Source organism: Podarcis cretensis (genome assembly GCF_951804945.1).
Source record: "Podarcis cretensis genome assembly, chromosome: 2".
Lineage (NCBI taxonomy): Eukaryota > Metazoa > Chordata > Lepidosauria > Squamata > Lacertidae > Podarcis > Podarcis cretensis.
Window position 1 is genome coordinate 99980979 of NC_137171.1, and position 18175 is coordinate 99999153.

The following is an 18175-nucleotide window of genomic DNA, read 5'->3' on the forward strand; positions in this document are numbered from 1 at the left end:
CCCTCCCTGGCCAAAACCGGGCTCAGAGTGGCTAACATCAAATATATAACACATTACCAATGTAAGTGCAAGCTATTGGATTCTCGAAACCAGAATGTATTGAACTGACCTTAAATAATTCTTGTAGGAGAAAGAGAAATAAACTTGTCTCTAGAAATCTGACAGCTTTTTGATAGGCCTTTAAGTTCCTGTGCCTTTAAGAGCGGCATGATCTGTAAACATCAGCAGGTGATAATATATATAAGTATACCATGAAAAGCTTCATCTATGGAACAAGTGCTCTTAAAGACACAGAAGCAAGCCATGCAACCCACCTCGGTCAGTTGGCAACACTGTTCCTCATTCAGAGGGACCCATAAATCCTGAACTGATTTCTTAATTTGTATTGCATTTCCCTGCTCTCCCCCATCATATTAGGTTATGGGTAACACTTGGTTTTGTTCCTCTATCCCAGAAGACTGTGCCAAATAAAGGTACCTTTAGATATGGCTTTTATTAGATCACTGTGTTTTATGTGCTCAATTTGACTGCTAACTACCAAGGTATTTCTTAGCTGATGGCCATGACCACTTAGCAAGATTATTGTGTTTTAAATATATTAATGGCGTGATTTGGGGCAGCAACAGCCCTACATATTAATTTGGAAAACTTTTTACAGCAGTGCGATAAAGCACTCTAAAGCCACAACTTCCTTTGCAGTATCCTTTGGATATTCACGCAAGTGCTCAGCCCAATGCACATACTTAGAAACATATCGAAATAAAATGAAGAAGGCCACCTAAGAAGGGACAGAAAAGGGAAAATGCATCTGCTAAGCCCAGTGGAAGAGCACCTACTTTTTGTGTGCTAAAAGTACCACGTTCAATCCCTAGCATCGCCAGTTAAAAGGATCAGGTAGCAAGTGATGAGAACACCAAAACATCAAAGGGCTCTGCATACTTTAGTGGCATATTACACAGATCTAACACCATCAGTTGAAATTTCATATCGCTACACGTTGCATGAAGCACAATATTGTCATGTTGACACATGCAGCGGTGAATAATCCAGTGAGATGCAATCAGCTGATGTGCATTCATGTGCAAGCCTTCCCTTATGCGTGACCCTCCAGATGTTCTTGGATCCCAGCTACCATCAGCCCCAGCCAGCATGGCCAATGGTCAGGAATTCTAGGATGCCACAGATTCCCCATCCCTGCCTTAGTACTTTAGATTGCCACACTTAGAAATTGCTTGATATTGCACTCAGCTTAGAATACAGACTGGCGCCAGCTTGATAACACTGTAAACGTAGGTAACTGTAAACAGCTCTAACAAAGCCTCTGGCATCATCACTTAATATGGCCCTTCTGAAGATTCCTTCCGGTGTCTACAGAAGATATTGAACTTACAACCCTTACGTCTCTTGTTTTGCTTCCTATCCAGCAGCCCTCCCATTCGCATACACTTCGGACTCCCCCCTCTTCTTGTTCTGAGAGGCCGTCTCTGTTCTGCTCCTGTTTGTGCTTCTTGTGAGCTTTGGCTGTGTAGCCTGCTCTCAGCTACTGCCTTATCATCTGGCTGTTCTGCAGCTGTCGGCTCTCCCCTGCCTGAGTGAAATCTAAGCCTCTCTGTTCCTGGCCACTTTCTGCAGTTGGCTGTAAATCTTCACTTGGAGCTGACTCATTCCTGACATTGGCTAAGGTTCTCAGGACTCAGAAAGGCCTCTCACCACCCTCATTACCGGGTCCTCAGCTCATTGTTTTTATGAGCAGAAGGTGGTGTGATGCCTTCTTTGGGTTCCCATCTGCAGTGGTCACCTGTCATCTTAACTTACCCAAAAATGCAATGCCCCAGCCTGTTCGTACTCACAGAATTACAGATCTGGAAGGGACCCCAAGGGTCATCCACTCCATTTCCCTGCAATGCAATAAGCACAACAAAAGAATCCCTGGCAGATGGCCATCCAAACTCTGTTTAATAACTTCCAATGAAGGAGAGTCCACCACTGGCAGTACTAAAATACCCCAGGCAAAGGGGAGAGCAAGGGGATGGCAGTAAGTGGCGATGCTGCTGTGGTGGCTGGGATGGAGGGGGAAATTATGGCACAGCTGCATTGGGAAGGGGGCATTGGTGGCACCATGCTGAAGGCTCCCTGAAGTCTGTGTCTGACTCCTTGTTCAATCCAAACAGTTGCGTTTGCTCAGTCCACACCGTTTTGATCTAACACATTCTTCAAGGGATCAAAAACACCTCCAGTACTGACTCTTCTAAAGGAAGCTTTTCCAACAAGGGCTGAACTGAACTTTCCACCACTGAGATAAAGAGCAACAAAATTCTGAATAGGCATGTTATGAAGCCGCACAAATGGGCAAGTGCATTGCGGGATAGAATATGTGGAGAAATGATCATCCCAGGAAATCAATATTTGATTACATCACCAAGCGAGCGAGAAGACCAAACTGCTAACCGCTATCTGAAGATCAGTAGAACTGGTGGGAGATCACAACGCCATATGTTGCAACAGCCAAGAATGATGTCAGACATTATGGGGAGATGAAACTCTCTCTCTCCAGAAGAACAGTTAGGAAGCAGAACAAGCATTGTTGTTTTCATCAGTGGAGATTGGTAGGTACAGGCCAGGAAAAGCAGAAGGTGAAGAGTTAGCAATTATTAGGAACCTGCTGGGGCAGCTCTTCTGTTCCCACCACCTACACATAAAGTAATAATTGGAAACAGGAACTCATGCATCTTCCTCATGGGATGTGTATAAGATCCAAACCTGTCTGAAGTGCAGTTGTCTCACTATGTAAGCTGTCTGGGTGCTATTTCTGAGCCTTACCAGCATGGCAGAAGTCAGTAGTTAACTTCACTGCTGCATCTACTTTTTGATACATATTGTAATATCTGTGCCCTGTTCCTGCCAACACTGATGCCTGGCTCAGATTCTCATCTCATTGGCAATGCCAGCAGACCAGGGACCAAGACTTCCAATATATGTGAGTTACTAGCTACGGCCACAATGAACTGGGAGCTGAGACAGAGGTGTTTTGTATCTTCCACCCAGCATCCTGCCCTCTTCCTTCTTGGAGTAGATTAGGGCCTCGTCTTGAGCCTTTGCTGTTTCTGGCTTCTACCTCTTGAACAAGGCTTAAGGGGCGGGGGGCTCTCCATCTAGTCTGCACCTCCGATTAGTCTTGCTTGGATTTCTGCTCCTGGGGTTCAAGGGCTGATTTTAAGGTCTAGAGTTGGGGGAACAAGTCAAGGTGTGCCTCCCTGCAAGTGGTACACCTTCTTGTTCAAATAAGTTTCTATTAGTTTCCCAATATTCCACCAGTAATAGCCAAATTATAACAATATCAATTTATTCCAAATCGATAAAATTATTCAATTGCCAATCAACGTCCAATGAATAAATTTCAGTTAAAATGGCTCCCCGTGTGGTGGAATGGATGCATTTTCAAAGGTGCCCCTTCTCAGGTGGTGATCTCAGTAGGACTGTGAGACTTTTCTGATAGCCCTTGATCTCTATTAAGTGCTAGAGCCAAATATGGGGTCCTCTTCTGAGGAGCTCTGGTATAGTTTTGGTCTGGCTCCAACAGGAAAGTGGAGCGTGATGGTCGGAACTCAGGCTCAGCTAAGTGACACATATTGATCCTTTAATATTCCAGAAGGCAACTCTTACGGAGACCTCTAGGTTTTAAGCAAGATAGTTTAAAAGCCTGCACTTCAGCATTTTTATTATTTGCCCAGGCATTTAAAGAAGGGTGTACTTTCAGATAAGTGGGTTTTTTCTTCTACTTTATGCATGCCAGTGCAGAGAGCTTACATTTGAGTTGTATGTACCTCCACGGTTACTTAAGAGGCTGTCATTTAATAACTATCAATGATGTGAAGTGACTTACTTCAGACAACAAATTAGTTTGGCCATGCTCTATGCTTCCCTGACACTAGCTCTGTCACATTTAGAAAGCCTTCACAAAAGGAAGGATATGCAGGAAGCGATTTACCAAATTATACTGGTGGGGTTTTTTTTTGGGGGGGTAGAGATGCGAGGAAGACAGAGAGAAAGAGAAATCAATACTGTACATTCAATGTTTGTCAAGGGTACACAGCTTCTTTGAAGAAGCCGTTCTAGAGTTAGATCAGAGGATATGGCAACCCTTAAATGCTAAGATGCAAAAATTCTTCTGATCGCAAACTTACTTTCTTTTACCTGCACAAACAGACCAAGACAGCTGTGCAGGCACTTTCCCCCACCCTATCCTGCCACTCTCTCACTTGAAAATCTGCCATCATTTCCAGTGCATTACTGGGCCCATTTCAAGGTGATCACATCGGTGTTTTAAACCCCAAATGACTCTGGCCCCAAATATCTAAAAGACTGCCTCCTTCCCTACAGAACCTCTCAGCAGTTCTACTGACCTCAGAGGCTGGGAGAGTGGCGGCCCAGGAAACAGCCTCTCCTCCTCCTCGATTGCTCTCTAGCAACTGGTACAAGTGGCCCAAGGGATGAGGCCAGCAAGGGATGAGGCCAGCAAGGGATGAGGCCAGCTGCAGCATCCATGGAGAGGCCATGGAGAGGCAACGGGATGCTCTTCCCCCAGCCACCATTCCCCAGGACAAGCAGCGACTCATCCTCCTCCTCAAGCTCAACAGCACTGGGGCTGGCAGGGAAAATAGGGACATTCTGGGATCGAATCAGAAGCTGGGGTGGCTTTCGTAATTCCAGGACTGGAAAATAGGGACACTTAGAGGGTATGCAACTACCTTCCATTGCCAGCAAGCTTGACAGGCTCCTTGGTGGGTGTTCTCTGAGGCCTATGCACCCTCATGAAAGCTGAGGGGTAGGATAAAGAGACCTTAGCAGGAGATGGAGAATTCCAACCTTCCAACCTTCTATCCTCTTTGGGAAGGTGGGCAAGCTTAACTGAACATTCCCAGGATTGGAAAGACGCTCTATCTGCTCTTCCTTCCATAAAGGTAAAGGTAAAGGGACCCCTGACCATTAGGTCCAGTCGCGGACGACTCTGGGGTTGCGGCGCTCATCTCACTTTACTGGCTGAGGGAGCTGGCGTACAGCTTCCAGGTCATGTGGCCAGCATGACTAAGCCACTTCTGGTGAAACAGAGCAGGACACGGAAATGCCGTTTACCTATTTATCTACTTGCACTTTGACGTGCTTTCAAACTGCTAGGTTGGCTGGAGCAGGGACCGAGCAACGGGAGCTCACCCCGTCACGGGGATTCGAACTGCCGACCTTCTGATCGGCAAGTCCTAGGCTCTGTGGTTTAACCCACAGCGCCACCAGTGTCCCTTCTCTTCCTTTCATAATTTGGTTCGATTGACTGCAGATCTCAACATTATATAAGAATGATGAACTTTATGTCAAGTGCTATATCTGTCAAGACTTCTTTCTGGGTGTGCAAGGGCAATGTGGAATATCTTCCTCTGTCCCTAGTTCTTCCACTGTTGCAGCTATGTACTGAATCTGCAGCTAACACCGCAGCTGATCTGCCAGCCCTTGTTACCTGGCTGGGAAAATATCATCGGTTTTTAGAAGTGACCTCAAAACTTTGCTATCCTGACCTGTATTTTGAAATTCTAATTGGCTTTGTTGTTGAGGAGCGAAATGTTATGTGACAACAAATACGTGCAAATTCATGACATCTAAATGTGTGGGTTTTCCCTCCCCGTGTGGCAGGGAAATGCATATTTAAAAGTGACTATTTTAAGCATGTTTTGAAATAGGGCATGTCACCAGAATGACTCCATGGAAGCAGCTCGTGCATTGGGCTGGCTTGCTATCATGCCGTGTAAATCCCTTGTGGACCTCAACATAGAAAGCATACATTTCTTTCCCCTGGCTATCAAATACTAGAGGGTATGACAAGGTATCTCTAGCCTCACAGCCTTTTCTTTCTAGTTCCCAAGCAGTGATGCTTCTAAACAGCTCCCTCCAGGAAAGAACACATGACTTGAAAGGGTCGGCTAGCACGGCCGCTCTGCTACAGCAGCAACTGAAAGCTCTCTGCGAGCGAAGGAGGAAATGGCAACTGAGGATCCCAGACCTAGATAGGCGCCTGGGGCAATCCAAAAGACCAGGAAACCAAAGCAGCTGAGATTGCCCAGTCCCAAAAATTCACAGGTGAAACGGAGACAAACACAACACGAGCATTTCCTGAAGTCATTTCCTCAAACCCAGTCCTTCTGGGAAATGGAAATGAATTAAAATGTTGCCCAGGGCTTTGCAAAAAAAACCCCTGCAGCTGTCACCTGCTTATCATGTCAATGATAGTGACGGACGCAAAGCCATGTTTGTTCGCTTTCTGACATTCTTGTTAACCCGCCCCCCATGTAAACAAGCAGGCCACTTTGATCCATCGCATGCAATTCATTTGGGGTCCTTAAAACAGTGCAGATGTGATTTCTGCCTTCTCTGTAAAACCATTAGGAACATTATTGTTATTTTCAATTTTTTTTAGAAAAGAAAAGGGTGTTGAGAGATGTTACACGTTATGTCCCAGCTTCAAGCAATCACGGCACATCATGGAAGTGGTCGTGTGGAAGCAGAAATCATGTCTTTGTATGAGGTAATAACTGGACCACTATCTGTGTAGCTGAGACAGATGTCATTGTGTGTGCATGAGCATTGGGGGGGGGAGGGTCCTGCCAGTGTCGGATCATTAAATGATTGTTTCTGCTTTGATTTGTTGCCCTATGTACTATGCAATATTCACTGGCCACCCTAATCCTGCCTACTGTTCTGAACTAACTTCTGGACACTTTAAAGCAGAGAAGGCAAGAGAGCTCCATCCCCACCCCACCCCAATGCCAGCAGAGCAAGAGACTCTTAATCTTTGGCCACTTTGGGCCAAAGATTCCTGCACTGCAGGGGGTTGGAATAGATGATCCTCGTGGTCCCCTCCAACTCTACAATTCTATGATTCTATTCTATGAAGCAATCCTTTGACACGGACAATCACAAGTCCAGGAGGTTCTCCATTTCCAGTGAAATTTCTTCGACCTCTGAAGCATTGCAAACATTGTTTCCAAAATGGTCGAAGGCCTGGAAACGATGCCTTATGAGGAACGGCTAAGGGAGCTGGGCATGTTTAGCCTGGAGAAGAGGAGGTTAAGGGGTGATATGATAGCCATGTTCAAATATATAAAAGGATGTCACATAGAGGAGGGAGAAAGGTTGTTTTCTGCTGCTACAGAGAAGTGGACACGGAGCAATGGATCCAAAATACAAGAAAGAAGATTCCACTTACATTAGGAAGAACTTCCTGACAGTAAGAGCTGTTCGACAGTGGAATTTGCTGCCAAGGAGTGTGGTGGAGTCTCCTTCTTTGGAGGTCTTTAAGCAGAGGCTTGACAACCATATGTCAGGAGTGCTCTGATGGTGTTTCCTGCTTGGCAGGGGGTTGGACTCGATGGCCCTTGTGGTCTCTTCCAACTCTATGATTCTATGATTCTAACTGGATGAAGTGGTGGGACTTGCCAGAGTAAAACAAACACCCAAATAGGGCTAATCTCTAGTTGGACCCAACACTTCCTTCATATCTATTTTCCATGAAATCCTTAACTGGGAGCAACTGCTGGTCTGGGCCTGATTTCAGCCCCAAATCCATCTGTGACTCTTTCTTTTCCAACTCTTCATCCTCATTGCTACTTCTATACATGCTGACATGTCACTAGTTGCCATTCTCTGTCATTACCTCTTTTTTCAAGCTATGTGATATTCCTTTAACAAGAAGGAGCATTGTTATTAAAAAGCAAGCTTGGATGATTTAGGTAATTGTTTTGATGTACTTTGGTGCCCGCCAGGCTTATCATCAATAGTTCTATGCTATTCATGCCTGACAAATATATCTGGCGAAAAACTGCAGAGTCTTATTACTGTATGCAGATTTGTATCTGATGCAATGGCCCTGTGGTTAGAGTCCAAAGAGTCTGGTCTTGCGGATAGGCCTGAAATGGTTGCCTGATAAAATCTCTTCTGCGTGCACCTGAATTTCCCAGGAAAGGCATACACTGCTTTATGCTCTGTACATTGCTTTGGATTCAAACATCCTCTAAGATAAACATCAGTCTGTTTTTCCAAAGCATGAGATGCCTGTGGGAACTGCCCAGATTGTCCAAAAAATGGTGTAGGGGGAGGTCAAGGAACAGTGAGGGAACATGGATGTAAGTATGTTAGAAGAGGCTGCATAATGCAAATCAGCAGGCAAGTTGGAATCGAGACTTGATTTGCACTTTTTCAAGTTTGCCTTTCTTTCTGATGCACTTACACACAAAAGAGGGGGGGCGGGGCACTTCCAGACTGTTTTCAGATGGGATTCAATCATGTTCCAGCAAATTCAGATTGCACAGTTACAGTGGTTCCTCGAGTTAAGAACTTAATTCGTTCTGGAGGTCCATTCTTAACCTGAAACTGTTCTTAACCTGAGGTACCACTTTAGCTAATGGGGCCTCCCGCTGCTGCCGCACGATTTCTGTTCTCATCCTGAGGTAAAGTTCTTAACCCGAGGTACTATTTCTGGGTTAGCGGAGTCTGTAACCTGAAGCATCTGTAACCCGAAGCGTCTGTAACCCGAGGTGCCACTGTAAAGTTGATTAGGAAGCAGTGGTGGAGGAACGGGGTGTGGGGGGTGCAGTTCGCCCCTGGTGTCATCACTGAGGGTGTGTGTGACAAAATGAGTTTGTTTGTTTTTAAGGGCTCACGGAACTTTTTAGGAATGACCTGGTGGCTTAGGTGCCTGCAGGTTCTGTGCTGCCTGAAACGGCAGAGAGAGACTTGCCTCTGCCTACTGCCTCTCCCTCAGTTGCCCTACAGCTGAGGCGGCGGAGAGGCTCCGCGCGGCCGAGAGGCTTGTCCCGCCCCCATGGGCAGATCACCCCGCCCCTGGCTGCAGGACACTCCCCCCGCACCAGGCACCCGGGCGGCTAGCTACACCGCTGTTAGGAGGTCTTGTGCAACAAACCCACTTCCACCAAACGTCAGACTTTTTGCAGTAAGTGACAGGGAAACGCTCTGGAAGGAGTGGGATAATGCTTGCTTCATTGTTGCAAACAATTCTCATTAAAGAGCCAATGCCATGTAATCTCCTTGGTAACAAATCAGGATGAATGCTCAATAGACAGGTCATCTGGAAGTGGAGAGAGAGAGAAATATCCTAAAACTTTTGGTCTCAAGTCCATGATCACTGCAGATGGTGACAGCAGTCACGAAATTAAAAGACGCCTGCTTCTTGGGAGAAAAGCAATGACAAACCTAGACAGCTTCTTAAAAAGCAGAGACATCACCTTGCCAACAAAGGTCCGTATAGTTAAAGCCATGGTTTTCCCAGTAGTGATGTATGGAAGTGAGAGCTGGACCATAAAGAAGGCTGATCGCCGAAGAATTGATGCTTTTGAATTATGGTGCTGGAGAAGACTCTTGAGAGTCCCATGGACTGCAAGAAGATCAAACCTATCCATTCTGAAGGAAATCAGCCCTGAGTGCTCACTGGAAGGACAGATTGTGAAGCTGAGGCTCCAGTACTTTGGCCACCTCATGAGAAGAGAAGACTCCCTGGAGAAGACCCTGATGCTGGGAAAGATGGAGGGCACAAGGAGAAGGGGACGACAGAGGACGAGATGGTTGGACAGTGTTCTCGAAGCTACCAGCATGAGTTTGACCAAACTACGGGAGGCAGTGGAAGACAGGAGTGGCTGGCGTGCTCTGGTCCATGGGGTCACGAAGAGTCGGACACGACTAAACAACAACAACAACCTGATCTGCATAGGGGAGCCCACTTTGAAACTTCATGTTGTATTGCGCATAAGGAGAAAGAATGAAAAATGGGTTTGGGCTGGCAAAAGTATGGTGAAAATATAATTCCCTGTGATCCTTGGACGAAGGGTGCTGTATAAATTTAATAAATAAAATGAAATAAGAAATAGATCTTTTTTTCTTTGTGATTTTGTCTGCACTGGGAATGGCTCATATTGTTGAAGGATTTAAATGGCATGAAAAAATGTACTAGGTAATTTTGCAGATTTATTTCGTTCTGCATTGTTCCCACACACCTACCTACAATACAGCATATCTGATCTCTGCATTACAGGTATCAAAGCAGTCTCTTTCCCCCTGTTCACCGTGGCATTGCTTTAATTTCACAACTCAGTAGTCCAAGCACTTCCTGAATTCCTAAAAAGAATTGAATAATTGATCCACGATAATTAATGGATGCACCACGCTAGATAAGAACAGTAACATGATACTAGTTAATACACCGGGCAACTTTGGGGAATGAAGTTGTGTGCTTTGCATGCCATTAATTTTCATTAACTCTTCTCACATCAACACTGTCGCATTCCGAAAGACGCTTCAGGGCGCTACAGCCAAGGTGCTTCAGAGTTAAGCATCATTCTGGTTTGAGTGCATGCTGCTAGCATATGGCGGGGGGAGATCACAAATAAAAAAAGTTTGAGCAGGGCTGGTCTGAAAGAGACAGTTGTATAGGACTCGGTGGACTGAGCAATGCAAATCCCTCTTTTAGCAGGCTGGGGGAGCGGTGTGGATTGTGCACATGTTTTCCTCTGGCTAATCCATCCTCCCACTGTTGGCACAAACTCCCCACTTCCACCTGCTGAATGTGTAGGCAAGCAAAGATGCTGCTGGTGGGATCACTGCCAATGGCAGTCAGCAGAAAGCCCCCAATTGGGGTTCCCCTAGTATGGGGAGGGACTGAGCAAGCACGGACTCTGTTGGATCCTGAGCTGAATCTTATTCCACCAGGTAACAGTATCTGGCCCAATTTGGGCCCGATTGCTGCAACAGCTCTAGGGTGGTGCAGAGATAAGCCTGTGCCCCACCCCATCTTCTGCCCCAGAAGCTCTGATTATATGTTATTTTATATTTGTAAGATGCTGAACCTGTGTTTGGACAAGAACATGTGAGTATTTGGAAATAACATTATTTGTTTTTGTGTCTGTTTGTTAGTACAGTGGTACCTCGGGTTACATACACTTCAGGTTACATACGCTTCAGGTTACAGACTCCACTAACCCAGAAATATTACCTCGGGTTAAGAACTTTGCTTCAGGATGAGAATAGAAATTGCACGGCGGCACAGCAGCAGCAGCAGCGGGAGGCCCCATTAGCTAAAGTGGTCTTCAGGTTAAGAACAGTTTCAGGTTAAGAACAGACCTCCGGAACGAATTAAGTACGTAACCAGAGGTACCACTGTAAAGCTTTGGAATCTTATTTTTGGTCTGGACAATTTTTATTCGAAGAAGGATCTGTTTTTATTCATCTTATTGCTTCAAGCTGCACAATATTAATACCTGCAGCAATTCCTCCTACTTAACACCTAGCTTAAGTCAAAAGGGGAATAGGGGTAAAAAAGGGGGGGGTCAAAATGTACTCACATTTGACTTTGTTTGTTTTTTTGTTTGTTCATGTGAGTGTGCATTGTTGTTCAGAGGAGGTTTCAAGCAACTACCAAAAGGACCAGTGTTCTGTCGAGCAGTTAAGTTGGCTTGTGGTCTTGAAATTCACTCTACCCTGTCAAAGACTTCAGCAATAGGGCCTCCCCCATTTCACCATCCTTGGTTTCCCCCCATCCCCACGTTTATGGAATACCCTTTCCAGATAATTTTCCTTGGAACCTCTTAGGTTTAGGTTCTGATGTTCAAACCATCAATTTGAACAAATATTTTTACCCGAGCTTTTAATTGAACGGTGATGAGAAGACATTATCTGCTGCTACTGAAGTCTTACACAGTAACAATTTTATTGTTATTTTATCTCAGGTTTTTATGCTGCTTTCTGCCAGTTTTTACGACGACGCTTTACTGTTTTATTATCTTGTATCCTGTGATGTTTTATTCTTTTGAAAGCCACCATGTGACTTCTGTCTAGAAGTGAAAGGTGAGTGACAAATGTCTGGAATAATAAATAAATAAATACCGGCCTGCGTGTGTCAAGGGAGAACTGGAATACAAATGAACAATGGTATTGAAAAGGGATATGCTAACCCTGAAAGTATAATGAAAGCCCACCAGTACTGACATTTCCCCCAGTCTCATCTTAATAATAATAATAATAATAATAATAATAATAATAATAATTTATTATTTATACCCCGCCCATCTGGCTGGGTTTCCCCAGCCACTCTGGGCGGCTTCCAACAAAGATGAAAGATACACTAAAATGTCACATATTAAAAACTTCCCTGAACAGGGCTGCCTTCAGATGTCTTCTGAATGTCAGGTAGTTATTTATCGCTTTGACATCTGATGGGAGGGTGTTCCACAGGGCGGGCACCACTACCGAGAAGGTCCTCTGCCTGGTTCCCTGTAACTTCGCCTCTCGCAGTGAGGGAACCGCCAGAAGGCCCTCGGAGCTGGACCTCAGCGTCCGGGCAGAACGATGGGGGAGGAGACGCTCCTTCAGATATATCTTCAGATATATCAGATGTATCTTTGATACATAAGTAGGCCACACAAAAACATATGTGGTGGTGGTGGGGAAACCCAGCCAAAGCTGTAAGAAGAGCTCTATTGGATCAGACCAAAGCCCAATCTTAGCTAATCTTGCAGTCGCCAGCCAGGTACCTTACAGGAAACACAGAAAAAGCACATAAGGGCTCTGACCTGCTTGTGTATGGAAGGCCTACCAAGTTCTGTAGTCTGCTTTCCACAATGGCCAACCAGATACCTCTGGGGACTACACAACCAGGACATGAGGGCAACCAGGACAGTGTCATGTGGTGAAGTTTTTCATACCAGAACATTAGGGCCAGAGGCACTGGCTTACGAGGGGCGCTGATGTCATTCGTGTGATGTTGTGACATCTTGACATCGCACAAGTGAGCATTGTACCCCCCTCCCTAAGCCAGGCAGAAGCTTCCCAGGCTTTGTGAAGGAGGCACCAGGGGAACATTTCAGGGACTAGCCTAGTCCCCTTATTCCAATGACCGCACACCACTGCCTGGTCATGTACTTCCTATAGGTACCTGCTTGATATCACTCTGGGAATCACAGGATGTTAGAAAAGATGGTCCAGTTTAATGGGGAACCATTAAACTACAGCTGCAAGCATGGCCAATGACCTGGGGTGATTGGAGTTGTAGTTTAGCAACAGCTTGAAGGTGGAAATAGGTTAGTTGGTTAGACCATGGTTCGGATAATGCCAAGGTTGCAAGTTTGATCCCTGTATGGGACAGCTGCATTGCAGGAGGTTGGACTAGATCACAGGTTGGCAACCTTATCCAAGGATGGGCCGGTCCACGCTCTGTCCGTCGGAGGATGGACCGGAGCATTGCGCATGCGCACTCTTCCAGGTCGGAGGAACGCCCGTGCGCATGCACACACGCTATTTCCGGCACTCCTCCGACCCGGAGATGCTACAGAAATAGCGTGTGCACATGCACATGGGCGCTTCTCTGTCCCGCATGTGTGCACACCCAGCGCACATCTGGGTTGGAGGGAGCGCCCGTGTGCATGCGCACAGGTGCCATCAACCCGGAAGTCAGTTCCTGCACCGCACTGGTAAGAACGAGGGACAGGGGGCACCATGGACCAGTTAGACAAGCCTTGTAGGCCGCTACCGGCCCATGGGCCTTAGGTTGCCAACCCCTGGACTAGATTATTATGAACTCTATGATTCTATAATCCCCCAAACCAGAGAAAGGCCCATTGTCCAATCTAACTGAAGAAATGATAGATGATAGATAGATAGAAGATGATGATAGATAGATAGATAGATAGATAGATAGATAGATAGATAGATAGATAGATGATAGATAGATAGATAGATAGATGATAGATAGATAAGATATAGATAGATAGATAGATAGATAGATAGATAGATAGATAGATAGATAGATTATAGATAGATAGATGATAGAGATAGACAGATAGATAGATAGATAGATAGATAGATAGATAGATAGATAGATAGATAGATGATAGATGGAGATAGATGATAGATAGATGATAGATAGATAGATAGATAGATAGATAGATAGATAGATAGATGATAGATGGAGATAGATGATAGATAGATGATAGATAGATAGATAGATAGATAGATAGATAGATAGATAGATAGATGATAGATAGATAGATAGAGATAGATGATAGATAGATAGATAGATAGATAGATGATAGATAGATAGATAGATAGATAGATAGATAGATAGATAGATATAGATAGATAGATAGATATCAGTGTTATGGGCTCTCAACACACACAAACGGTTTTCGTGCAGGCAACATACATCTTGAGGATAAGAAGGGGAAAATATCCATAATGACAGAATAGTAGCTGAAAACTGAGTTTCCAAAAGGTGAAGACTGAATTCAAATTTCAACAACCAGCTCAGAATTGTTTGTCCTACTGATTTCTAGAGGATTTCAGTACACATGAGCTTATATATCTCCCTTTTTGTAATAGCTATTCCTTCCACCCCTTTGTTAGTTCCAGACTTTGGTTCTATAATAGAATCTGTTTCAGAGATGAGCTTGTTGTCTCTAATCATCAAATGTTTTTAATGTCAAAGCTTTGATGCCACAATACTCTACCCAGCGAGAGACAACAGAACCATATGGTTCTGTTTCATATTTCAAATGGTACTTAAATATGGCAGATCAAAAATATTTGCACTTGGCTGTTGCAATACAACAGAAGTTTCTCCATTGATGTATTTTTCACAAGTTGACATACCTTGGGATACCTCTCGCTCTCTGAACTTTCCAGGCTGTTTAGCATCATCTATCTCATGGGCAATAAGTAGATCTTTTAATTCAAATTAGGACAATCTCTCCCTTATGTTTTGAAAGTATCTCAATCAAAATGAGAATTCTGTCTACACTATACCTGTGATCAACTCTGCAGTTGAGCCTGTCTTCCTCCCTAAGACATGTTTGTGTGTTATGATTGCTGAACCTATATTCAAAAACTTACATTTTATTTCCTCTTCCAGACTGGGCAAAGAAAAGGAGAATGCCAGTACATAACAATGTTTCCAAATCTATGCCAACTGTGTATATCAGCTAACTTTAAAAGACAAATCTTTAATATTGTATATGTGGCAGAGTTACTAGTGCTTTCACTAAACTCTCTTTATGGGTTTCTCTCTTATGCTTTCTTCTTAACTGCCAGAATTCCATTTATTTCAATGAAGTTTGCTCCATTTGCATCCCCCGCCCCCACCCCGGGTTCAAGAACATAGAAAGGTGTCAGGCTAGCTGATCCATCTAGCCCAGTACAGTGGTACCTCGGGTTACATATGCTTCAGGTTACATACGCTTCAGGTTCCAGACTCCGCTAACCCGGAAATAGTACCTCAGGTTAAGAACTTTGCTTCAGGATGAGAACAGAAATCGCACAGCAGTGGCAGCTGGAGGCTCCATTAGCTAAAGTGGTGCTTCAGGTTAAGAACAGTTTCAGGTTAAGAAGAGACCTCCGGAACGAATTAAGTACGTAACCAGAGCTACCACTGTACTAACTACTCTGACCGGCAACAGCTTTCCAGATTCACAGGCAGAGAGAAGACTCTTCTCCCAACAACTGCTACTCCACACCTCTTTGGACTAGGCATGCCAGGGATTGCATGGGAGGCTTCTCACTTGCAAATTATTTTATTTATACATACATACATACATACATACATACATACATACCCCGCCCATCTGGCTGGGTTTCCCCAGCTACCCTGGGCAGCTTCCAGCAGAATATTAAAATACACTGATTCATCAAAGCATGCGCTTGACCACCAAATTATGGTTCCTCCCCTAAAGTTCAGAAACCTTTAACACACAGTTGGGAGAATGGCTATTGACAAGCTGTTCCAGATGGCTAGTGAAATTCATGCGCCAACTGCATACTGATATTGTCACAGTACTGAGCCGCACAAGTACATCAGTGCTCAGATGCTGACAGCTTGCCCATTTAGAGATGCTCTTCAGAAACATTTTGGAGCGCTCTCATCCTCATTTGTTCTGCGACCTACCAATCATCACCCAGATCCAATGTATGTTTTCTTGAAGTCCCACTGAGTTCAATGGGATTTTCTCTCCTCAAGTTTTTATTTTATTTTATTGTGCATAGGATTTCAGCCCTGGCGGCAGAAATCCCATAAGCCCAGCAATAACCGGTTGTTCAGTGGGTTTTTATTATTATTTATCCCTTTTTTGTTGTTTACCTTGCCCTACCTCGCAGCAGGGGATCTACTTTTATTCATTTATTTATTTAGGCAATTTCTCTCCTGACAGGCAAAAGCCTCTCCCAGCAGCTCAATGTGTTTTAAAATGCAACAATGATAAATAGAAACGCCCAAACAGAACAGGGCTAAGCGGAAGAGGGCAGATCAAAAGCAGCCCTTAAATAACTTAAAAATCCTGAGTGAATAAAAAGGTCTTTGCGCAGGACTGAAAAAGATGCTGAGGTCATTGTCGGGGGTGAGTTTCCCTGGGGAGAGGTTTCCAAAGTCAGAGGGTCACCTCAGGCTGCTAGACTTCTGAGGGAGTAGTAGAGAGAGAGATGAAGTGGGGGAGAGAATGAACATGAGATGGGGTGTCATGGGAGGGAGGGAGGGAGGGAGAGAGAGAGAGAGAGAGAGAGAGAGAGAAGAGGTATGTTATGTACTGAGTTGAATAGGATCCAAAATGCAGCAGTCTGATTGGTCCTAGAACAATGCAGCAGTCTGATTGGTCCTAGAACAATGCAGCAGTATGATTGGTCCTAGAACAATACAGCAGTATGATTGGTCTGCAGGAGCCACCCAATCCAGCTCCAGATGGAAGTGAATCCACAACCTGATTGGCCTACAGGAGAATTCCGGAATTAGCCAATCACGTGCAGCCCATCGTGTAAATAATGTATATAAAGCAGATACTGTGGGGGAACTTCCATTCCTCCTCACCACTATGAGCTGAATAAAGAGCATGAAATCCACTCTCGACTCCAAGTATATTTCAAGGTAGCACATAAAGAAATGGGGGATGGAGTGACTGGGACATAGGCATGCCATCTGGGGGGCTGGGGGGCCAGGGCCACTGTGAAATTTTCAAGGAAGGGGCTGGCCCCCCTCCAAATTCCCTGGTGGCTGTAGTCATACGCCACAGGGTGTGCACACAGCACATCAGTGTGCATGAGGCATGCTGACATCACACAGCCCTGGCCCCCTCCATTGCAACAGCAGAGAAGGGAAACTGAGCAGGGAGAGTGAGGTGGTGGTGGCAATTTACCACCAGCTCACCATTGACTATTGCCCCCCGACTTTCTTTCCCTCAGCCCTCCGCAAGACAAATCTGTGCATTGGTGGAACCACCACTGTTCCAAAAGAATAAATTCCAGTTTGAAACAGATTCAGCTATGTAGGTTTGTTGTTGTTGTTTAGTCATTTAGTCGCGTCCAACTCTTCGTGACCCCATGGACCAGAGCACGCCAGGCACTCCTGTTTTCCACTACCTTCCGCAGTTTGGTCAAACTCATGCTGGTAGTTTCAACAACACTATCCAACCATCTCGTCCTCTGTCGTCCCCTTCTCCTTGTGCCCTCTATCTTTCCCAACATCAGGGGTCTTTTCCAGGGAGTCTTCTCTTCTCATGAGGTGACCAAAGTATTGGAGCCTCAGCTTCAGGATCTGTCCTTCCAGTGAGCACTCAGGGCTGATTTCCTTCAGAATGGATAGGTTTGATCTTCTTGCAGTCCATGGGACTCTCCTCCAGCACCATAATTCAAAAGCATCAATTCTTCAGCGATCAGCCGTCTTTCTGGTCCAGCTCTCACTTCCATACATCACTACTGGGAAAACCATAGTAGGTTACTGTTTGACAAATCCCGCAGGAAAAATAAATGTGGGAGCATGGGAGTTGCTGTCCCTCATGTAGGTTGCAATCATACAATCGACTCAGGCCACCTGTCTGGCCTTCCTCAGCGTCAGCCTCCACTGATGGTATTGTGCAGAATCTCTAGGGTGGTTACACCGTAAGTTCACAAGCGCTACAGGAAATCCAGGTTGGGGGAGGGGGGAGAGGGAACTTTAGTGCATTTGAAAGATGAGGCCTCATAAGCTTGTAATCCTCGACCGTGTATGCTATTGGGTAGTAGTAGATGTTTTATCCTGTAAGTGAATAATGGCCCGGTTCTCTCCTATATATATTTACAAATTAGACATTCTTGAGGTGTCCCACAAGAT